The 24475-nt window shown below is 46.0% G+C and overlaps 2 protein-coding genes across 2 annotated transcripts in view; one reads left to right on the top strand and one right to left on the bottom strand.

The window, feature by feature from the left end:
- LOC135906980 (arylsulfatase B-like) overlaps positions 1 to 24475 on the bottom strand; it is a 78601-nt gene that overhangs the window by 44700 nt on the left and 9426 nt on the right. The window lies entirely within an intron of this gene.
- Positions 18302 to 24475, top strand: part of LOC135906967 (ubiquitin-associated protein 1) — a 106058-nt gene continuing 99884 nt past the window's right edge. Inside the window, exons 1-2 of the mRNA XM_070531867.1 lie at positions 18302 to 18422; positions 18482 to 18607. The gene's annotated coding sequence lies outside the window, so the exon portion shown is untranslated. The remainder of the gene's footprint in view (positions 18423 to 18481; positions 18608 to 24475) is intronic.

Consider the following 24475-nt stretch of genomic DNA (forward strand, 5'->3'; position numbering starts at 1 on the left):
ATGTACCCGATGCGTTGCGCCGCAGAGTTGTCGGCTGCAGCTCTATCAACACTCCATGAAATAATTACACGAATGTGCGGGCTATGTACGAGAGCGATATGTGCAAGCTATGCAAGTCTGTTAGAGCCACCCTTCAACACATGTTGTGGGGATGTGAAATATATCAAAATAAAATGGCAGTCTCCCCAGAAAATCTACGGGCGCGGTGGTCGGCCGTGCTGCTCAACTCAGAACTCCAAGACCAACTTTGGGCCGTCCAGCGAGCCAAGGAAGCCACACAGGAGCAGCAGCTCCCAGTGGCCATCTAGGCGGCCCCAGGCCCGGGCCTCTCAATCGCCGGATTCCAAATAAAGTTATCGCATCGCATCGCATGTGCGGGCTAAGAAATTTAATTCCCAAAATGGTCGCTAAACTATTCGCCTTAGCGGAATGTTTCATGTGGGTTGTGCCGTGCGTTCATGCTGGGAGCAGGAGTCGCTAAACATACAGTAAGGCGTTGAGGCTCTTGGGTCCCTCTTCCGTTCAGAACGCGCAGCGAAGGCGAACAGACAGCAGTAAGAGGGCGTTCAACGAGCGCGCCCGGCGCTCTCCTTTACGGCGAAGCATTCGTTGAAAGCGACGTTGCATAAGTGCGGCCGTCAAAAGTCGCGAATGGGATTCTCTGGATCGTCTTCAGACTCGGTGCGGCTGAAGAGTTGGGCGACGTACGACTCGACAGGCTGTATGTAGTCGCGGGCGCCGCGATGTTCAGCTCGCTTTTACTTCCCCTCTCCCACTCGCTCCGAGAAGTCGCTGCGAAACCTGCCGTTATGTTTCACGCTTTCCTTCTTACCCACGAAAGTTTCAGAAAACTGTTGTTATTGTGTGACTTCATGTCAAGTACAGTGTCTGTGTCAGCTGCACAGAATTAACAAAAAACGTGAATTTTGTAAGGATATTTCCGGATATTCTATGAAGTTATGTGTCTGTGATTACTAGGAACTCGGTAGCGTGGAAAATATGGCAGGTAAGTAATAACCATATCCTTAATATTCCCCTAATTAGCGCTTATAGAGGAAGTACTTCAATTTCAGAATTGAGGATTCAAAGTCATATTATTACCTCAACAAAAACTTCTTAAACAAAATCGTTTTGGGTGCTACAACCTACAGTACATTGGCACTGCGGGTTGCGCCTAGTATGGCAGTAGCGAAAGAAATATGAAATAGTGGACCATTGAGGTTGATCCCTCAACCCTCTCCATTGCGAGTGCAGACCAACAGGTTTCGCTGGCACGGGCTTCATCGAGGTCTTTTTTTTATGGTGATGCCAAGAATCGACGCGAAGCGTGCTCTATTCTGGTCTCAATCTTTTGGTGGTACCACAGCTAGGATAATCACGTTTGTCCGTATAGCAGCAAATAAAAACAAGGCTTTATTGATCACAACAAAGAGAAGTCGTAATGCTCATAACATTGGCTCCCGCGCAGCAGGGAGGCAGGTGGCGTTTTCCGTTTTTCTAATATGGTGGGGAGATCAGCGTCACTGAGACATAATTTATTTTCGTTTTCGTTCAGGGCTGCCCACAGCCAAAATACTGCGGGACATAGTACCTACGACGATTTTTGTGAAGTTGTTGTTGGGCAAGATATGAATGTCGGCCTTCAATTTTGCAAATTACAATGTTGCCGCTAAAATTGGTAATCAAAACTTTATAATTTTTTTTTTACTTGTGACGTGAGCCGTATTTGCCACGATGCCTCATTTGGATTGGTTGCCAAGCCTTACACTCTGACAGAAGATGTGCACATGCGCTTATCACAAGTTATCAGTGCAGCACACTGTGTTATTTGGCACAGAAAAAAAAAACAGCGTGTATTGGCTTCGAGCTCCACTATGGTATAGCTCCACCACTGGAAAAGCTGGCGCCACCGTCGGCGTGGTGTGCTATTAGGGATCACGGGGACATAGCGGCCGCGTCGGCTGCTTCGGGAGCACCGAAGCGAGCGGAAAACGAGAGTTTAAATTCCCTCGTACGCTGCGGTCCTCATTTAGTGGCGAGATTTTCCCGCTTCGAGTGTCTCCTTTACAACGATTGAAAGCACTACAATAGGTAGTGGCTGCCGTTGAAGGTGCGCAACATGGTACGCTGCTGCTCGGTGCCGCAGTGCCGGACGTACGCAACTGAGCCCGGTGTCAGGCTTGTTCACACGTAGCCGCAGGACAAGAAGCTGCGTGAAGCTTGGCTCGCGAAACATAAAACCGGCAAACAGTCATCGGCTACAACTCGGGTATGCAGCAAGCACAGACGCGAGGAAGATTTCTGCTTTGGCACCGGGTCTGCAATGTTCGAAAAACGCGCACTGAGACGCTCGCCCGAGTACGCTGCCCGACTAATGTCATGACGGTTTGGTCTATGAACATGTCGATGCTATATATACTGGCAAGTTCACTGGAGTGGATAGGGAGTGGTAAGAAGCACACAAAAAAAAACGCATGGCATATGGTCATGTTTGTGTTATGAATGAATGCACTGGATTACAAAAAAAGAAGCAGCGGGAAATCGCATGCTGAGAACACCGATAAACATATAGTGCGACGTAACTCGAGAAATAATATTGAAACGTCCAAGAATTTAGAAAAAAAAGAAGATTGAATCGTCGCGACGTCCGGCACATCAGTCCCCGTAGGCGTCGAAGTCTCTACAATGAAATTATTTTTGAACAGCTCTGATAGCGCCCACGCAACATTGGTTGCTTGTATACTGTCAAATGCTCATATTCTGCAGCCTAAAGCTCATGGCACGGTGCGAAAACGCGCACACGGTGAAAGCGAAACAGTGCGCGGACAAGCATGCAGACGCGCGCAGTCGGTCGCTGCGAAGCTGTGCGATCGCTGCATTGAGGCTTCATTCTATTACGCTCCATTTAGATATACAAACACTATAAGACCATATTTAACATAGTTTGGTCTCGGCGTTTGCCTACCTTTCACGCAAGAAGCCGGTTCGGGAGACTAAATCGCGGCGACCGGCACAGTGGCGTTCACTGTACGTATTCGGTAAGGAGATAGCGTCTGTAAACGATTCTGTGATTTCAGTTTGCCCAAGATTATTATTTAGACAGTAAAAAACTTCTCTCGTTTCGAAAGTACTTACAGAAATTTCCGGGAGAGCTCCCGCGTGGTGTTTTCAGTGAGCGCTGACAGAAAAACCTATGAGGAGCGCGCCGCGTGATCCCTCATACTACGCCAGCAAGGCGCTTCCTATAGATGGTGACTCCGTAATTCCTCGCCGCCAATACCTGCTGCATTCGCGACCTCTGGGAAAGAAAGCGAAGAAGAGGGGGACCGGGGGACGTACGCGGTGTCCTATGCGGCTGTACTGGTGCTGAAACCCGGAAATTGTCGATATCTTCGCCTTCCTCGAGCACACCCGGGGGGGGGGGGGGGGGGTGACAGAAGACCTGTGGGCCCCAGGTGCCAGACGACCTAGCTACGCCACTGCGTCCAACGATGCCGCGCGCTTCACTGGGCCTAGGCAGAAAATTGATAAAACGTGCGAACGGTAAAGGAGTAATAAACGCACGTGGCAATATATGGAAGGAGCGTGGCAGAGAGGAAAGAAGACGCGAGAAACTCGTTTGGAACTTTGCACTGCCTCGAATGTGCACAGTGCCCTCTGGAGCTCCCTGGGTGTCGATCGCCGCATTAGCATCTTGACAGCTGTAATTATTCGTGACCCGCCGCGAAACCACTGCAGAAATTGGAGCGTTTACCTTTCTACTATACTCAAGCCCAGAGAAAAGCTAGATAGAATGGTAGTGAGGAGGGGGAGAGGAGGCAGAGAACCAAGGCAGTCGCGAAAGAAGTGAATAACAGCCTTGGGCCTTCCCACTCTTCGCTCGCAGTTCCTTTACAAGGGAGAGGGGAGAGGGAAAAGGTGACATGAGAAGGCAAGGAATCGCTACTACTATAGGCACGACAGTGGTTGTGGGGAAACTGGATAAACTTAAGTTCTAGCTACACGGATATGACAACCACCTTCTCCCAGTTCGGACCACCACTAGCCCTCGCATTGCTTTCAGGTTCAAGCTTGTCCTTTCATCCATGTCGCTCTTTCGGAGCCCACCTCCTGACAATTTCTGTTCCGTGGAATGGGGGGGAGGGGGGGGGGGGGATTTCGTCAGAAAATTTCGGGGGAGGGGAGTTCAACCTCCGAAATCTCCCCCCCCCCCCCTTGGCTACGCCAATGCTACCGCGCTTTGCGCCAGGTCACTGAATTCGCCTATGAGATTGCCCTATATACTCAAACCTAAGGCGCTGTCTGCCCGCCCGCAGAATCACATCGTTCATGTCATTGGACTCAACCCATGTGATCTAGCCTCTGGTACTGCTCCCTGACTAACAATGCAGCAGTGATATTGCTCCGGGGGGTAGTGCCGCGACACTGAAGGAGCCCAAATCAGCATGTCAGATAATACCGACGAAATTCAGACGAGTTCACTGTTCTTCAGCACCATCTTGGCTACTAGCATGCCTGCACCTGTGATTGCTGTTGTTTTTTAATATTTGTAAATACACAATTTTGTCCCACAATATGCTACTCAGCAAAGTTGGTATAGCCTGCGTTTTATACGATTTTCCATTCCAGACGCAGGGCTCTTGCGACAGCAACCCAAAAAAGGTTTAAGGGCGGAAGGCAAGCCTCTGCCGAATCGATCACTGTGTAGTGCTGTCGTATGTAGGGTTCTTGTAAACAGACTGTTTGTCGCATTTCCGGCGCAGCTGGATAAAGACTGAATGGGATCGTTTCCTGTGAAGTTCACCAGCATAGTAACGATAGGTCGGTCGAGGGTGCTCCCCTGAACCTCAATGAGCCTGCTCACGAGGCTGCGCGTGACCACACCGACCGCGCTTCCTCTGTAAAGAGTGCCGATTCCCCTCCTCTCTACGGCCACAGGGATGCTCCCGCTACTCACAACGAGGTCATTAAATTTTTCTTCATGTCTAGAAGAGCCTTTCCGCCCCCTCACTTCAAGTTGAATAGCGCGCAAGCCGTTTCGCTTAGGCTTCTACAGGCCAGCACATATCTGTGTCGGTCCGTTCTCCACGAGGCTTACCCCGACGTATATCGCGACGACTCGTGCCCGTACTGCGCGCAGACCTCCACTCTAGCGCACAATGCTCTGGTAGGGCGGGTCGAAGTACCCCAAGTTCATCAAGAGGAGTGTGACTCGCTTCTGCGTAGCCCCGCTCTGGACAAGCAGATCCTGGCTGCCCGACGTGCCCGCGACCGGGCCGGTGGGCTAGACCTGCCGGTCCCGACGTGGCACTAGCCGGGTGCGCGGCGAGTTCGCGTCCTCGCCGGACTTGCCAATAAAGTTTCTTCACTCACTCACTCACTCACTCACTCACTCACTCACTCACTCACTCACTCACTCACTCACTCACTCACTCATAAACAGGTTACTGACATTTGTTTTTTACAACGTAGCCGCGACCATATGGATAAGTTTCGTAAGGTCTCATTTAAATATGAGTCCATTACTCACCATGTGCGACGTCCTACTGCTAAGCAAGATGTGGCGCGTTCAGTTTCAGCCCGTGGCTACAACATTCCAGCGGACGCGAAATTCGATAAGCAACCCTTATACTGGGACCTCTGTACGTGTCACTCTTCTCACAGCCGAAAAAAAAAATCTGAGCAAAACAGAAACTCCCGGTTGCAGTTTTGAATACCGACTTGGCTTTTATGAACGCAAAAGAAAAGCGCGTTCTCTAATGTCATGTCCAGATACGCACTGCAGCGCCTCTAAATGCGCGCACGTGGGCACCCGGGGCATTTACGCACAGTTCTTTAGGTAAGAGCTGCTTCTGTTTACCTAAGCAGGCAGAGGCTGAACTTCACGAAGCAGTCGCTTTATTTTCTAAACCTTCTTTCGCATACTGCAGACTGGGTTACGACATTTCACAAACTTAAAGGCCGCAACTTTTCTCAACACAGCTGCCTTACCTTGCCTGTGACGATAAAGCGGTCACGCAGGTATTTCGTCAAGTTTTGTGCAATTCCAGTCGCAATAAATTCATTCAATAATTAGCAGGCAGTGCTGCAATATTTCTTTTTTCTTCTTTCTTTTGCAAGTTAAAGAATAATTCTTCGCTTACCTGTTTACCTTAAAGAAGAACTACTTCCAAGACAGTGGAAATGTGATCTCACAAGACTGGAGAACCCTGCCAAATCAGAATTTGGTTTGTACCTTCGTTACGCGCTCCCTCATCGGTCGAGTGTAACTTCGGAACAGTGCGACTGCGGTTCCATGATTTATGAGCTAATCTGAAAAAAAAAAATTGGGAAAGTGCAATCCCGGGCTTGTCTCTGCCGAAAAGAGTAGTAGTTTTGGGTGCCGCTTCCTTACTTATCGCGTACATATATATATATATATATATATATATATATATATATATAGGTATATGTGTGACAGCACGCACTGCACACTTAACGGATCGGACCTTGATAAAAAAATGACCCTAGTATCTTGAGATTTCCCTAGCGTGTCCCGCTTAATAGACTAAAGAACAATTTTCAGGAATTAATTGTAGTGACAAAGTCAGACGCTCTTTAACCGAGACCTATAGGTGATCTCCTGGCAAACCATTCAACTATGTCACCTAAAAGGTGAATATTTGTGTTTGGAAGCTACTCGGCGTCGTTTAACGGTAGCGTATCCACGGCTCCATGCACATTTGTACTCGTAACGGCGTTCACGCTTGGCGCTATCATCTGTCCCACGATGCACTTTCTCATGGACTAAGCATTTTTACAAAATAAATTCCTTAGCCCATTGGATATGCGCCGTGTTGTAGAACTAACCTCTGAGACTCGAACATCTCAAACGACGTTTAGGCCAAGCGGTCACAAGCGGGTCAAAATTATATAGTTATCACGGGTAGGCCTCCACAACTCACATATAAGAATCTCAAATTTTGGCCGCACTTCGTTCCGTAATTGCGAAGCTTACCAAAAGAAAGCGCATGCATTTTTTTTTCTGCACTCTTTTTAATGTCTGAAAAAAAAAACGCTTGATTTATGGCGTTGTTTGCAGTTACCTTGCTCAAAAATTACCGGATACAACTTAGAGGAAGCGTCGGAGACGTTCACTTACGTTATTACTTTGTAGTGCAATACCGCTGTACTAGATTAATCGTTTTATTTTGCACTTGATCTTATTGCTAAGTGTAAATAACTAAAGGAAGTACACGCATGATTTATGTGCGGAAGCTTCTCGTAATGCACTATTTTATTTTCCTTTTCTTTATTCTGGGTATTATTGCTTGCAGAGTCCTGGACAGTGCCAGCCGTACTATCGACATTATAACAGCCGCATTATCGTAAACGGGGCGCTGCGAACTGTACGTAGGAGGCCAGGAAAGGACGCATATTCATGCAAAAACAAAAAAAAAGAAACGAGAAAATCGGTTTACGCATCATGAATACGTACACGGCGACCAATATTTTGTAAATAATCAGTACAAGAAATCGCAAGAAACGAAACTTGCTGGAGCTCATGCACAGTCGAATGCTGGGGTGAAGATCATGGTTTTTAATTTCAGTGAGGGATGGTGGTGGCGGTTAAAAGATAACGGTTTCAACAAGTGCGTTTTAGCGAATATGTACATTTGACAACATTGCTATGTTTGTGGCGTGATGACGGATAACTGCATTTTCCTATGTTATACTGTGCTTGTGTACCAAGCTTTGCATGATGTATAATAAGCCTCAGGAAATTTGTCGTTGGTGGAGAACGCTGATGAAGAAGCAATGGGGCTAAGGTCACTGAGCTTGCAAGACGTCGAGAAACAATACAAAGCAAGATTTTAGTAAGAACTTTTAACAAAAAGCTTTTCATCACAAAGAATTTTCTAGCTTAAAACAAGTGAAAGTGAATGAAAGACACAGCAATATCGAGGAAACTGATCGAAAAGAGCTACCTAATACATGAATTGTACGGAACATGCAAAGTAAGGTGTATAATATCAAAATTTGTTCTTGCTTGGGGTGTTTTATAGAATAGGCATGGCTTGAACGCGGGACAGCTTCAGTAGTTTTATAACATCACCTGCCAAAGCAGAAGCCTGAGAAGTGTGCTCCAGGACTTCGCCCGTGTGCCTACTCAAGCTGGCAAGAAAAGGATCATTTTGCCAGTCTGCCTACCACTTCACCCAGATAATACGCGCATAATATCAACCATAATATGTATTCAATTCTTAAATGTCCCAACTTGTAACTCCACTTGCAACAAAATGAAGTGTTAACTCTTCCATGGTCACTATTGTTGCATCTAACAAATTCATTGAACACAATAAATTTCTGATCCTGCTTCGGATCCACCTTTGGACCAGAATGCTCAAAAACCCCTAGTAAACATCCCAAACACAGTCTAATGCGAACATGCAGATGTAGGAATATATATTTAAAAATCAAGCGCAATAATATCTAGATATAACGAATAAATTGGGACAGCAAACGGACTTCGTTATGAGAGGTACTTCGTTAAAAACGTAGGGGCCGTGAAAGAACCGTAGTGACGCGGAACACGCACACCAACAGCGTGGCAGCTCGCAAGACGTACATTTAAATAAATCCCCGAAAGTTGCGACACAATAGCAAAATTCTGCTGACATCCGAGAGCAGGGGCGTTATAACGTAAAACTATTCCAAACTTGTCTATTCCAATTCTGCAATCAGCCCTCCGCGATTGGCGAAAAACTTTCTTGGACCACCCCTACTTCACCTGTCTGTCACGCTACGTCACGAAAACCGCGATAGCTCCCCATCTGATATGACGTGCACAAACTGATTATGCATGATTTGACCGAACAAAAGAAAATATAGTTATTTCTGATTCGACGGCTTTTCGCCATTAGCCCTCGAGTATTGCTCAAAAGTTTTCGGGCTGCACCCACTTCATCTGCCTGCCACACGACGTCACTGTACTGCAAAAGCTCACCGCGTCAAAGTGACGTGTACGCGTTAAAGATGCATTCATATGCCGGACAAGACTGAATCTTCTGAATAGCTCCAGGCAACCCCTTTCCGAAACGAATAAAAGATGGCTGTCGCCGATCGCTCAGGCACTGGCTAGTCGCACCTGTCGGAGAGCATGGGTTTATTTGCGTGTAATAAAACGTTTTTCGTTGCCGTGTAACGTTTTCGAGCACTTTCGGCACGTTTACGACCTCGTTCTGCCAGCTCGTCCTTGCTGAGGATCCGTTTCAGCGTCATTCTTAAGCTTCCGTTGCCTGTCGCCGCGATTGTGGACGAGCCACGGTAAACTAAGTAAGGGAAAGCGGACCAACCACAGACGCCGGCACCACCCTCTTTATCCGGTTATTGATTTTCAGTGCAGTGGCTCGGCCCCATCGAATCCCTCTGCACTTGAGCGTGCTCCTCGCGTCTTGTAAGCAAATTAGATAATACAAGCCGCTCAGAGTAGGCAATGTTATTCGTTTTTCAAGCAAACAAAAATAACCTTCTATGAACGAGGAGAGCGTTTGATCGGTCTGTTGAGACAACCCTGCAGGTGACCGCTCGATGCTTGCGTCGGCGATTACGCAAATTCGATGTGAGGAGATTGGAATAAAAACATATTGGAATAGTTTTACGCTATAGGGCCCCAGGTGCCTTTTGTGTCGCTATTCATCACGTGATGCAGTTCGTTTCTAGTAGCTGTCACCACCTGGTGGAGCGACCTTCTCTATTTGCCTCGCCAGGTTGATGCGAAGAAAAAGGCTAAGGGCACTTGCGTGCGTATGCTGCACAGAGCGCTCCCGAGCAGATTTTCCGTTCTGCACTCCGTGTTACGCGGAGTCTGGTGCTACTGCACTTCGAGTAATCGGGTCATTATGCATGCACTGCAGCAGGGACCACGAAAAACTTCGAAGGGGGCGTTGTGTCGAATAACTAGATTTTGTTATAACGAGACACCACTGCGCGTAAAAGATGAGTTGAGGAGAAAACAAAATAATCAGAAAAAAACACAAACAAAAAAATGTATCCAGTCAGGAATGAAAGTGAACTAATGAAAAGCCAATCGACCAGCATCAATTACAACTCGCAAAATAAGCTCACACGAAGTGACACACATTTCCGCCACGAACACGTTACTGAATAGACCTTGTTCTTAGAAGCTACAGCGTGGCTACACTAAACGTATAGATCCACGAGTCTCAGCCCCTCCGCACAGTGGCAACAAGTCGCAGTGTCCTCATTTTCTTCTTTTTTTTTCCTGCTTCTTTTATCTTTCTTTCTTTCTTTCTTATTCTTTCTTCTTTCGCGACATATACTCAAAACCACGTCAGGAAAGGTTGGTTTTCTGCACTGCAATTAAGTGAGGACCTCTGTAACCCATTTTGTCTAAATTCGCTGCTGATTTGAATAATACATTTCTTAAAGAACATTCTAACCATCCGAGTAAAATTATTCTTCCCGTCCCTCGCCCATTGACACAGCGCCATGGCAGAACTCGGCGTCAACTAAATGACCTCTCCGTGGGCTTAGCACTATATATATATATATATGTGTGTGTGTGTGTGTGTGTGTGTATGTGTGTGTGTGTGTGTGTGTGTGTGTGTGTGCGTGCGTGTGTGTGTGTGTGTGTGTGTGTGCGCGCGCGTGCGCGTGCGTGCGTGCGTGCGTGTGTGTGTGTGTGTGTGTGTGTGTGTGTGTGTGTGTGTGTGTGTGTGTGTGTGTGTGTGTGTGTGTGTGTGTGTGTGTGTGTGTGTAATGGCGGTAATGAGCGCTTAAGTGATCCGCTCTAAAAAATTTCGAACAAACACTGCAGCTTCTCTCTAAACAGCAGCTGTGACAGGCTTCTGTCCTCTACGCTCATACGTAGGTGCTGGATTTTCATTGAGCAACGTATACTGACACGACGAAAGCCGGCATTATGGATACACAAGGCCCCATTATATACACGTGCTCTGTTGCTATCGGAAACTCTGCGTACTCGTAGAACTACATTTATGCATCTAGACTAAGAGCCACAGTCCGTATAATTTAGAGAAGAGAATAACATCTGAGCTCAAACAAGATCAGTTGCTGACGGAAAAGCAATAGTTTCAGCCAACTTGAAAACACCGGACAACTTCATAGGAATTATAATAGGAAATAAATTCTATGCATTGAAGTCACTTAATGAATCATCTCGAATTCATGCGCGAGAACATTTGCATATAGACCTCTTAATGCAATAGCCATTATGCCTCGTAAATCTTGAAGTTTACGTCGGTAACTAAACGCTGTGCATGCAATAAAACAAAAGGTCCTTCCTCGGAACAGGTATATACAGGGACAGGCCTTCCTGTGCCTTGTGAACGCTGAGGCATATTTTATTGTCGACAACAATGTGCACATTGGGAGAAAACTTATTTTTGCAGTAAACAGTGAGTTTCAACTGGGAGTTCATTGCTTGATGCGATGCCGGGGCCCCGTAAACGATGCCAACAATTAAGTGACGTGCTCACATATTGCGTGTGTCGACGCAACGTCACCCGATAATGCTCCGCTAAGATGACCATGATGACTATGGAGATGAAGCTATGATATCAGCAATGATCATGGCGATGATAACGTCCATGATATTGGTGATGGTGGTGGTGATGTTTTGGTAGCAATGGCGGTGACGGGGCAAGGAGGTGATATCCATGATGACGACGGTAATGAGTATTAGGTGAGGTTGAAATGCTATTCGCTGACGTTGACAGAAGTTGCCAGCTTAATTACACCAGTGCAAGGAGAAAGTGCTCAGAACAGTTAAGGAGGAAGAAAAAGGAAGTGGAGAGTTAGTGAGTAAGAACTTTATTAATCGAAGGGGTGAGGAGTAAGGGAGGTTAATCTGCGTAGGCTGCCAACCTGTGCTTCTCGATGAGGTCTTGAGCTCATGCTAGGAACCGTGTCTAGATGTCTAGTCGTGCAGCATAGAAGGGCCTCCCATTGTTCCTCAGGGCGGGGGGTGGGGGGAGGGGGGGGGGGTGATCCACTTACCAGGGTCACCAATCCATGCTGCTGCCTGTACGGTGACTTTGCCTCGCTGCGCTATATCCTCTGGGGCTGTCTGGAGGGTCCCCCGCTCGCTGCTACGTCTCGCCACCTCCTACCGAAGCAAAGCCGGGCTTAACCGCCAGCTTCTCGGCCATTCCCCCGTAGTGGATAAGCGCCACAAGGGAAGGAACAAGCAAGCAAGCCAATACCCCGATGTGAGTACGTGCCAGAGTGTCACAAGGATCTACACCGACAGAGCTTCTGTCGCTCGGTCGGCTGTCTGTTTTCATTACAATGGCACAGTCGACAAAAGCCCAGTCTTAAGGCTCTCCAGCTTTAAGCGGCGTCGTACTGCGGAGGCCCTGCAGGACCTCCTGGATCTCGCCGTCCTGGGTCCTTAAAACGAGTGCACGCCTTCAACGCTTCCCTTCCCCGCGAGTTATCACTGCTTCAAGTGCACGTCGACAAAATCGATGGTTTGTGTGCTGCTGCAGACACAGACGCTGAACGGTTGGTCACAAATACTTTGTCGTCAGCAATCAGACACGACAACACAACATTGTTCAACCATGCGGGCACCACCAGGTTACAGGAGCGTGAATCACGTTAGTAGGTCGCACATCAGCTCACAGATCCCGTTTATCGAGGCACGTTACCGTACGTCGTTGGCCCTAAGTAGAATGTGTCCGAAGCGCAGAGCGATGACAAAGAAGTTAAATCAACCACTGCTTTTCCACTCTTCTTCGTCGGCCATTGCTGAGCTATTTATGGCGCTCGGGGTTTTCGCCAAGGATTGAGTAGCTGCTTTTTTTAATCTATTGTCAACTGTTTTGCTAGTGCCATTATTATTTAGCTAGTGCTAATCAGACCAGGCAGATGTCCTTTACTTCATCAGGGCCAGCGGCTTTCCTCTAGTCCGCTTCTATTCGTCCGCAGGAGTTACTTATGGACCTGTTGCTACACAACGGTGTCACTTCAGTTCCTGTGGCTCTTGTTCCAACCAATGACGGCATCATGCGGATGGAGAATCCAAAAGCGATTCGGGCGGAATTGTGATCGGCGACGTCCCATTTCCAAAACATCACTGAAGTGCCCCACTTCAGCAGTTTGGCAGAGGTATTCTCTGCTTTTCCGCAGACCAGCCCTGTGTGCAAGACCTTCTAAAGTGTTCGCTGTTTGCTGCCGATCCGGTAAGCGCATTTATTTTTTCGCACTTGGCATGTGTCCGTGGCGTCGATGTGAACATGACACCGGCTGAAGAATTAGAGATGTTTCCTCCGGCGGGTGCAATTTCAATTTATCGGTGGGGACGTGTGGTCGACAAAAACAGGATCTCTACTGAGTCAGTCATAGTCACACTTGCTAGGGCGATTCGACCATCAAAAATTAAGGCATGGCCCCTAATCTACAGAGTGGTACCTCTGTCTCCTCGTCCCCTCCAATGTGTAAAGTGCTGGCGTATTGCACACACCTTGAAAGGATTCAGGTTTTCTCCCTGGCATAGAATTTATGGTGGGGAGCGCAATTCCAGCGAGTGCAAAATCAAGGAAAAAAGTGCTGCCTCTGCGATGACACGCACTCTGCTGATTGTTCTAATTGCTCAGCAAAAGCGCGGGATATGCAAACTCTAAAAATCGTTGAACGAAGACGTTCTTTCCTTAGAAAAGCCCTAGCTGAAATTCAGGCTAGGACACAGGGATACGCCGGTGCTACAGCTCCTCAGACGGCAGAAACCGACGCGCCTTTTTCACTTTCTATTGCTGATGCTGTCGAAAGGGCAATAGAAAAAGCCATGGAGCGCCCAGCTGGAAAGCTTTGCGAGTCCTTGACACAAATCCCAACAAACCAGATGGCACAAATATTCTGTACAACAAAAGCTATTAGTATAATTTCTCAGACAAGTGACTGTCCAAGTCCTTCCCCAAATAAAGAAGTAACTCCCAATTTCACGTCCCAAGATGCTGAAATTGCAGGCCCATCCGTCGATATCAACCAGAGTCAATGAGAAGAACAATAATAACACACAGGGCTCAGATGAAATGGAAGTGGATCCTCGATCGTTAAAACGATGTAGATCCCCTTTGTCAAAAAAAGCTACGACACTAACTCACTCAAAGGCCAAAAGATATCTGAAAGACAGCCTTACAAAGAAAGATATTATTAAAGGTAAGCATTTTAAGTAACGCAGTCATTGAGTCAATGCTTTCACAACCATAGGATTCCTCAAAATTCTTCATTTGTATTGCCGATCAATTCAGTCTGCAGTAGCAGATTTAGTATTTTTTTCATCGAAATTATCCCCGGACATAATTGCTTTGCAGGAAACATGGCTATCAGAACATCAATGTTTTCAAATAAATAACTATCGTTTTTTCCCGCAGGACCATTCATCGAATGGCGGTGGTTTAGCTTTCCTTGTCACTAATAGAATTACTATTAAGGCAAAGATTTCATATAAACATGTCTCCCGAATGGGAAATTTTTGCCTTAGATATAACTGTACCAGGGTACCTACCTTTCTCGTTAGTAAATTTATATTTTCCTTCAGGTGTGCAGAATACTCGATGTTTGGATTCCGCTGTGTCTTCATGGTGTAAGAACAAAATTCTTGTTGGAGATTTCAACTCACATCACACGTGTTGCGGCTTTCGAACTGACCAATATGACCAACGCTTATGGAATTAGACAATAGATAATCATCTGGCTTGTCTCTACTCTAGAATTCCTACATTTATTTGTAATCAGTCCAACTCAGCCTTGGATTTAAGTTTCGTAAGTTCGTCTCCCACTAGCTCATCCTGGAGAGCATTGAATTGTGCCACGAACAGTGACCACGTTCTAATAATGTTGGAAATCGCTTACCCGATAATGCCGTCATGCTCTCAGGTACGCGTATTTGTAAATTCTAATAAATTTAAAGCCGATCGTAAGGTACATTTGGCTTCCCATTCTGAACAGCATAAAGACACAAAAGCTGTGAAACTTTGTGCTGTAATCAAAAGAATAACGTACAAAAAAGCTGAATGTAGTGTTATATCTGCAAATAAAGCACCTTAAAGCGCTTGGTGGCATACAGATTGCGCGCGAGACCACCGACGCCGACAGGCAGCTTGGAAACAGCTTCTTTATAACCAGACCCCCAAAAATTGGTCTGATTACAAATTTCACGCTGCTGTTTTTAAACGCGCAGTCGCTCAAGCTAACGAAATATGTGCTAGGAAACAGTACGATTTCCTTTCTAAACCTAAAAACAGGAAAGCGTTGTTTCTATATATGACATATCGCAAAATTCTGCCACTACCAAAAAATATTTAATATGTAAATCTTTCATCCAATGAAATCTAGAACTCAATGCTAGAGGCCTGAAGAGTAGATTTTCTTCATGGATGTTCTAAAATTTGCAATAACCAGCCCCAGAATCAATGTTTGCTGAAGTTGCCTGAATTACATCAACTGATTCGTAACTTATCCTTATCAATCCCTAGTCCTGATGAAATTGCCGTGCACATCGATCGATCTCTCCATGGGCACGATGGAGTGCCCATGGGATCGATCGATCGATCGATCTCCACGGGCACTTTCCGCCTTCCCTCTGAAAAATGTCCCTACAATATTTGTCAGCAAAAAAATACGATGGCTCTCAATAGTTCACTCAAACTGTATATTACTCTTGTAATGACACCTTGTGTTCAAATTAAGCAGTTTTTAAAATTATTGTGGCGCGCACAAACGCATCTGTACATAAGAAAATAAGGAATTCATGGTGAATGCTGGGATTCTACTCGAACTCCAGGCCATACATTCAGGTAACCTCGTTATTATCAGACATCTCCCGAGTACACATATACAGATTCCTCGAGTGCCATTAAACAGCTGCAGCGAGTTATCAGTGGAGCTACATTCCCTTGTTAGGAGATACATAAGCTTCTTAATAACTCCCCTTTCACTTCTCACCTACACTGGTTACAAGGACGCAGCCTTGACCCTTTCAATGCCATGACAGATAGTAAATCACGCGACAACGCGAATAAAACGCATCCACCGACATCTCTTTTGCCTGACACCTCTACCAGTTTGTTAGCCAAAAACATTCCCTCCGACGCGACATATGTGCTCTTACCCTTCACGTGTGCCTGCTCCCTCCCCCGCCATCTCTCAAGTGTTAAGAAAGGTCCGTTTACGGTGATATGGGCTGGGGTAGCCCTCACCCCTGGCGTCACTTGCAAGTGGAACAGCTTCGACATGGAAGACGTCATCTGCCTCGACTGTACGAGCCTGCACAAAACGCCGGTGTGTACCACTTGCTTCTGACTTGTTCAGGCGTGCGACACATCCAGGAGCCCTTGCTTAGGAGGTACGGCCTTCGGAGTGATTGGCATGCTGACTTCAGCAAGTGGTGTCAAGACAACTTCAATTGCAGAGCCTTACTTGATTTCCTGCACGCTGCAGGATTGCATTCATACTTTCGCTTTCTCTCTTCTTCATTTTGAACTATGGCATAAGGCAGCGCTTATCGGGAAAAACAAAAAATTGCACACGTATGGACTGTTTCTCCACACGGCCAAGAACACGCTCCTTTTCCGTTTAATTAAATAAACATCAGGACGCATTGCTCTCTTTCAGGAAATGTGAGCGAGTGAGTGGCAGTGAACGTTTCGTGGGAACGCAGACACGGGGAGTGTCCGCCACCTGGCGGACCAAGTTTTGATCTTTACCTAATAATTTTCCGGGCAGGTATATAAGCTTATTCAAAAATTTTTCTGCAAGTATCCGTCAAATTGGTACAACGTTATTTCACACTACGTCTAAGCTAAGAGCACGGATATTGTGATCAACCACAGTGAGATATCTCCTTAACATAGACCTGACACCCATTTATCAGGAAAAAATACATTCGTAGACCTATGCAAACTTTCATTAGACACACCAAGAACGGCGTCAACTGTCATCACTAAAGTCCGCCAAGGTTTGCATACAAACCGTAAATAACTGTTAACCGTTGGAAATTTTCCGCCAGCTATCGCGATGCCTGTTCATTGCACCAATTTTCATCGCAAATTTGGTAATCAATCACAATTTTCCCACAGTCCTTTGGGCTTGCACCAATGTGTGTACACGCTCTGCGGTGGTCTGGTGCAGGTGGCTTTAGTGTTGCGCTGCTAAGCACGATGGCGCGGGATCTACCATCCCGGCCGCATTTCGATGGGGGCGAAATGCAAAAACGCCCGCGTACCATGCATTTGGTGCACGTTAAAGAAGCCCAGGGGGTCATAATCAATAGGAAGCCCCCCTCTACAGCGGGCCTCATAATCATATCGTGGTTTTAATCCTTAAAAACCTAGATTTTAGTAATGTGAGTAACCGGTGTATATGCAGGCTCTACTCGATTTCTGCAAAGTTCCATCTCAATGCTGCTTCCTGTCTGCTCGTAATGATATTCTGAAGATCGGCAGCAGGCCCCTGCTTCACGAGCGTGTACGGGGCCCTAACCTTCTGATGCTGCCACAAGCACGTGCCAAGTACGCCACGTGTTCACGTGGCACGCTACACATGTTCTAGCTACTTAAAAGCGATGCTCTAAAAAAAAGAAAGGTGGAAGTTGCTTTAGCGCATATAGCCCATTAAAATAGATGCCACTTGCTGAAATTCTGGGTCACACGTGTTGAAGGACTTGTTCTATTAGGAAGGACGCAGCGCAGCTGGAGCTGAGATTGCTCAGCAGAATTACTGGAAGGTGCGGCGATAAAGCGGGAACATTATCCCTGGTTTTCGCTACAGTCCAGCCAAAATGAGTATCTTTCACAAGCGTCAGCGAGTGCTTTTTGAGCGAGTTACTAAAAAAAGTGCGAAACTCTCGACGCATGCTTGCTATGATACGCTTTCGGCGCTTCACTCGCGGATGACGTGTACAGAGCGTTGGGAGCAAAGCTGGGTTGGTAATGACTCAGTTTTTTCTCTTCAAGCACGTCAAGCACAACACAACACACTCGAATCGAGACGGTGAATCATAATGACGCATTATCGTAGCCCGTGTAAATACCCGATTCTGAAAATCTTTCTGCGCACGCGCCATGTCGGCGGGGCGCGAGTCCACCTTGCAGTGGTTATCGTAACTAGACTTGGTTGGAAAAGAACGCGAGGCAACGCGGCCACTCCGGATGGTGTTGCTACGGAAATACTGCTGTTGCGCTTGTGTTTTTTTTCGAGTATGCTGTTTTATTGTGTCGCCTTCGGGTGCAAGAACTACTACTATGGAAACGGAAACTCGAGCTTCTTCTAATTACGCAAAAATGTATGCGAAGAAGAGGGCTCTGTGGATATCTGCAGTTAGGCGTGCAAACCTGACGGCTCATTGTGGCAGCCAACAGAGCATTCTCGAATCTGCGGGGCGCACTTCATCAACGGCAAGTTTTCTTTAAAAACTAGTGACCATCGCGTCATACCCTTCCTATGTCAAACGTAGGCCGGCCGTTGAAGCTGATAAATCATCCGGACCATGTGCCGATTGTGATCACGTACAGCAAAACTCTGGGCGAGGCTGCTGTACGGCGGCACAACCACTGCGTGAAAAGGCAAAGGGGCTGCAAACGTAAGTAGACGAACGTGCTGTGAAGAAAATTTGTAGTGGTGCCCTGCAGGTCACGATGTTACGTCAACATGGATAGGGACTGCGAAAGGAGTGTAAGATCACCTCGGCATGTTTATTCGAGCTCGCTCAGCTCTGAATCGTTCTGGGCCGTCACTAGTTTGGTTGCCTTGTTACCGTAGGCGCTTGCATAAGATCTACAACCTACCGTCATGCCGACGTGAAGGTGGTTCGTTATGTTGGCTAGCTGTTATCTGCCGCTCATATCCTACGTGTTTCAACGCATTTACCATCGCTGGCCGTATTTCATACGTTACCTTGGTATGCACACTAACAGGACAGCGCGAGCCGAACCGCCCCGCCCCACCTCTTCCTTTTTTTCCTCTCTTCTTCTTCTCTCCCTTTTTCTTGTGTGTGTGCTCACGCGATTTCGCACTGTGCGCTACTTTGAGTTGCACGCAGCCACACAGCTATTATTTTCTGATGTAAACGCAGCACACGACTTATTTTATGAAACCGCCGCACTAGATCGCGCAGTCAACTGCATTTGCTTGTAACACAAACATGTCATTGCTTTGCTGTGCAACAATGTGGTCCACTAGCATTAACGCTTACTGAAAAGTTAACATGACCTAAAACTTAAAGGCAGCAGAAATGTGTTATTGTAATGGAGTACCTAATGATCTGAGTATAAAGAAATTTTTGACATTATTTTAACAATTCCTAAATCTACCCAAATGTTGTTGCTTGGCTGTATATAACGCATCGTGTGTGTACAATCTGTACAGGAGCTGCCAACACAGGTTCCGGTCGTATGCCACACTATCCCCACGTACACGCGGCCCATCTTGATAGACGCCTTGCACGTCACTCATACCAGTCCACTTTCTGGGTCAGCTGCGGTGAAATTTATCATTTGATTAGCCACGTAGCCTTCGTCATGTGGCGCCCAGCCTCGGTGCGCCAGAAGAACGGTCGAAGCGTTCGAGGACATGCACCGCCAAACGCCGTCATTCGTTACGCAGCACTTCGAGAAGTCCCATGCTCACCTCGTGTACGCAAACGCGAGGGAGATATTATCTTATTCAATCATTACCCACGCACTGATTGAAAGCAATTCAGTAAAGCACTGAATCAACGCACAAAGCAAGTCGTATCGATACGCGGAGCACGGGCTGCACGATGGCGTAGGCCTTATGTACCAACCAGATGGCGTGGCGCGAGGTTCTTCGTTTTCCCTGCAGGGGGCACTCACAATTTCGATATAGGTGCATGTTTTACTAATGTGAAGACGTCTACCCAGCGGTCGATTTAGGCGCCACTGGCCTCCTTGAAGCACTTGGGTTCAGCGAGAGCAGTGGAAAAGTAAACATGTCCGCAATAGGCATTAGTAAGAGGCGATCGGAGGATTGGTGGAAGAAAAGTAGGGAAACGACAAAAAAAAAACGGTAATTTAGAATAGCAAAGTTCGCAATTGGGGTCAGAAAATTTGGTTGTGGGAGTTCATAGCGTTGTTTTTTTTTCTTTTTTTCTTGTTTAACCTATGTAGGACATTACGCAGTATAATAGCAAGAGCTTGGTGGTGCAACCCACAGCCCCGTGCCAAAGGGGACGCTCATAACATCCATCCATCCATCGGTCAACTTGGGTGCTGAAATGTATCGCAAATTATGACGGCAATTGCAGAAAATTACACAATTAGGATTCAACATTTTCAGATCACTAACATCGCAAGAAGAAGTACAATTGCATTTCTCTAAAGCTACACTTGACAAGAAAGTTTATAAAAGACAGGTTGAACATGCAACGTTATTATTGACGCAAATATCTTACCTTGTTTACGTGATTTTTACAAGGCACTGATTCCCAAGAATATAATTGCAATACAGAAGTAAGGAAAATGCATCTCATTGGCTTTACTGCTCTATCAACTACTCTTTACAGACTTGTATTATCGTTCTTCATGTAAACTACCAAATTCTAATGTTGCCACCTCTTGAAGCACAGTAATGTCGACGACCGAACAAGTACGCATGTGGGTACATTTTCAGATTTCATGGATAAGTTCAACAAAAGGGAATTTCTCGGCATGTTCATCACTCTTTAATTATTTTCCTCACTATTTTAGGATGCTTGTACGAAATATCTTGTTTTGAACTACAATATGTACGGCATAACGGTGCAACCATGGTGCGTACGTACCGCTGTGTTTCTCGGGAAAGCTGTCAGGATCGGGTCATCGTATTTAGCATGGGAACAGCAGCTTCTTAATACATGTCCAGACGTTTCTTTAAGGTGTTCACGGCCTGTTAGAATACAGACAAAAATCCATCGAAAATAATATCCATCATGCTCATATATAGCGAACAACGCTAAACAATGGCCGCAAGCGATGAATTACAAGTAACTGTATTTGCTTTGTGATGTTACACGTCTAATATTAATGTGTAATTTGCAATGTATTGAGACAAGAATAATCTTTTCCGATTAGCAATAACGTGGAATGTTTAACCCCATTTTCTTTCTTCAAGCACTCTACGCAGTATTCGAACGTACAAAACACAATCAAAAACTTGAAGTGTCATACACTACCCCAACAACTGTACATGCTGACAAGGCCTTACAACGCAGAATCCTATCACTCGAAATGTTTATAGTTGCCCTTGGTTACTTTCTTACTAAAATTTCTTATGAAGATAATACTAAATCAAGCGTGTTACCTATTACGCTTTTCTGTCCGTGCTTTGCTGCTGTCATTTCCTAATGTTCATTATACATCGGGTCATATTTCCTATGAGTCTTCCCTTACTCGTCGCGCAATTGCCATACAGAGCCTGTCCTGAAAATTTTCCGACCCGTATTATTTTGCAGAAAACTATTGGTCACAAATTGACCATACTCTGTGATGTGAGACGAGTATCCGTATTATTTCGCTTACAGGCTGCGTGCTCTTCAGTTAAGTCTGCTCTAGTATTGGAAAAGTTGTGTTGTTTGCTGTTGTGTGGTCTCGGCGCGATTTTAGTTGAATGAAAATTATGGAGCAGATTGAACAAAGATAATGGATGAACTTATGTGCAAAACTTTAAGATAGTCAAGAAGAAGCAATTAGCATGGTCCCAACAGTGCTTCCAGATGACGCTATCATAACGAAGCAAATAAAGATATAGTACAGCCACATAAAGGAAGGCCAGACATGTGGAGAGTGAGCGGTGCTTTGCGAAGCTTTCAATAAGCCATGATGATGTGATTGTTTATGAAGTGTGTACCATTATAATGACAGATAGTCGGCTAACCTCCTGAGGAGTTTCTCAGCTGCGGATAGCAACAGAGATGCTGTGAATGCCATTTTAAGAACAACTTGAGTACGTAGTGAATGCCTGCATATTTTCCCAGGATTTTGACGCTGGAATCCGAACACCTGGCTACTGTACCACGATAGCACCGCTGTCCGTGCAGTTCACGTGATTCCGTTTTTGTCTTTACTTTTTTTTGCACGGCACAGTCCCTCGCCGACGCTTTGGCGATGTACCTCGACGTCGAGCACAAGACGTGGGATGCCGTCCTTCCGCACGTAACCTTCGCTTATAACACTGCCGTACGAGAAATAATGCAAACCACGCCATTCAAGTTGGTTTAGGGAAGAAACTCGACGACGACTCTCGACGCCATGTTGCTGCATGTCACTCACGAAGAGAATCTCGACGTTGCCGCCTATCTCCAGCGCGCCGAAGAAACCCGACAGCTTGCCCGCCTGCGCATCAAGAATCAGCGGAGAACCGACAGCTGGCACTACAATCTTCCACTACGCTACGTTGAGTACCAGCCCGGCGACCGTGTTTGGGTTTGGACCCCAATACACCGACGAGGTCTTAGTGAGAAACTTCTGCGACGCTAATTCTGACCCTACAAGATCATCCGACGAATTGGCACACCGGACTATGAGGTCGTGCCAGACCACATTTCGCTATCACAACGGCGCCGCTCACGACCTGAAATAGTCCACATAGTCCAGACCATCGCTGACAAACTTTGGGACTCTCATTCTTTGTTAATTTTTCATTGCTAAGCGTGCTTTTGCTTTTCGCTCTCCTGTTATGTTTGTAGCATCGGTACGATGTTGTTTAAGAGGGGGGCACTGACGCGTGTACTTGTTTATCTTTATTAGGTGACCATGTTGCACCGAGAAAGGTTATCGCGCTGAGTAGGACGCACCTGTGTGTAGTGGAAGTTTCTCGAATTTCATCGATGGTTCTCTCTGCTGTCCGTTGTCACTGAACCTTGTGTAATCTGATTATTTGTATGCGCGACGTTAAATGTGCAAAACTTTCTTGAAGACATGCGGGCAACAGTGATTATTCTGGAACCTTCTATAACATTCGGTCACTCATGTATAAAAGCCGCCGCGCTTGCCCCGCAGATCAGACTCCGACGATAGCCGACTGAGTTAGCCGCTATCGTTGTGCTTTGAGTGTAACTTGCTTTTGCGGGCACAAATTCGCCCAATAAGAAGTTAGTCAAGATATTGACAGTTTTGCTGCTGTGTTTCTTGATTGTCATTACCACGTGACAACAATCATTTTCTTTAAGGTGTGCAGGACACTAGCTCTCTTGACAGTGTTCTAGCTAGTTGTGGGCGAGATGTTTTACTTACTGGGGATTTCAATTCACATCATGTTGCGTGAGGTTTAAAGACAGATTTGTGTAGTAACCGCTTGTGGAATCGGTCGTTAGGCAATCACCTTTCTTGTGAAACTTCTGAATCACCTCATTTGTGAGTAGCCAAAATCAGTCTGCAATCAACCTTGCATTGTCTAATCGTAGTCTCTCTGTGTCTTCGTGGTCAACTGTTGATTGTGCCTCAAATAGTGATCATCCTCCACTATTCTTTTAAATAGCCCGTTCTATTACAACTACGGATGACCAAGGTCGAACTTTTGTAAACTACAATACCTTCAAGGAGTATTTGCGGTCTGTGATCTCGTCCCTCTCTGATACTTCCCATGAACAAAAGAACGAAGGTTATTTGCTCCGTCCTTGAAAACTCTAGCAACCAATCGGAATTTGCAGTTCTATCTTGCAGCCCTTGGTGGAATACCGACTGTTCACGTGTATGTAAGAGAAGGAAAACAGCTTAGGAAAAGTTATGTAACCAGTGTCCAAAAAACCAGAGTGATTACAAATTCTACAAGGCTACATGTAACACACAGTTTCTAAAGCAGAAGATACCTACGACTGCAGACATGTCGATGATCTATCAAAATCTAAAAACAAGCGTACATTCTTCAATTTTCTTCGTCGTAGAAAAATACTTCCGCGTCCGAGTAACACTGACTCGATGATATTCATGGGAAGAGAAATGACGCAGGAGTTAGAAAAAAATTGCAAATGGTCTCGAAAGTGGATTAACTTCCTTGTTATCTCCATGTACCAAGTTACAAATCTCATCAGATGATTTCACTGAGATCGCTATGTGGGAACTCGCTATGGCTGTGGAAAGACCGCCTCATTCCGTCCCTGGTGCTGACGCAGTAACCGCAAAAATATTACAAATCTTATTCACGGAATCCCCACATTACCTTTTAGACCGTTGTAAACTATTATTCTCATTTTTCGTAGATACCTTCCAGTTGTAAACTCGCTAAAATTATTCCGGTTCTTAAAAATAATGGTGACGGATTCACGCTTGACAAAATTCGGCCAATTGCTCTAACCTCTAATTTGGTTAAATTAACAGAAATGATTTTGAACCTTCGTCTTACGTAATTAGTACAGGCCCAAGATGCACTCAGCCCTTGTCAAATTGGGTTTAGATCTGGCTGTTGCATTTGGCATGCTCATGTGGAACTGGAAGGCCGGACAAGCCAGCAGAGC

The sequence above is a fragment of the Dermacentor albipictus genome, chromosome 1, assembly GCF_038994185.2.
Source record: "Dermacentor albipictus isolate Rhodes 1998 colony chromosome 1, USDA_Dalb.pri_finalv2, whole genome shotgun sequence".
NCBI classification, from domain to species: Eukaryota; Metazoa; Arthropoda; class Arachnida; order Ixodida; family Ixodidae; genus Dermacentor; species Dermacentor albipictus.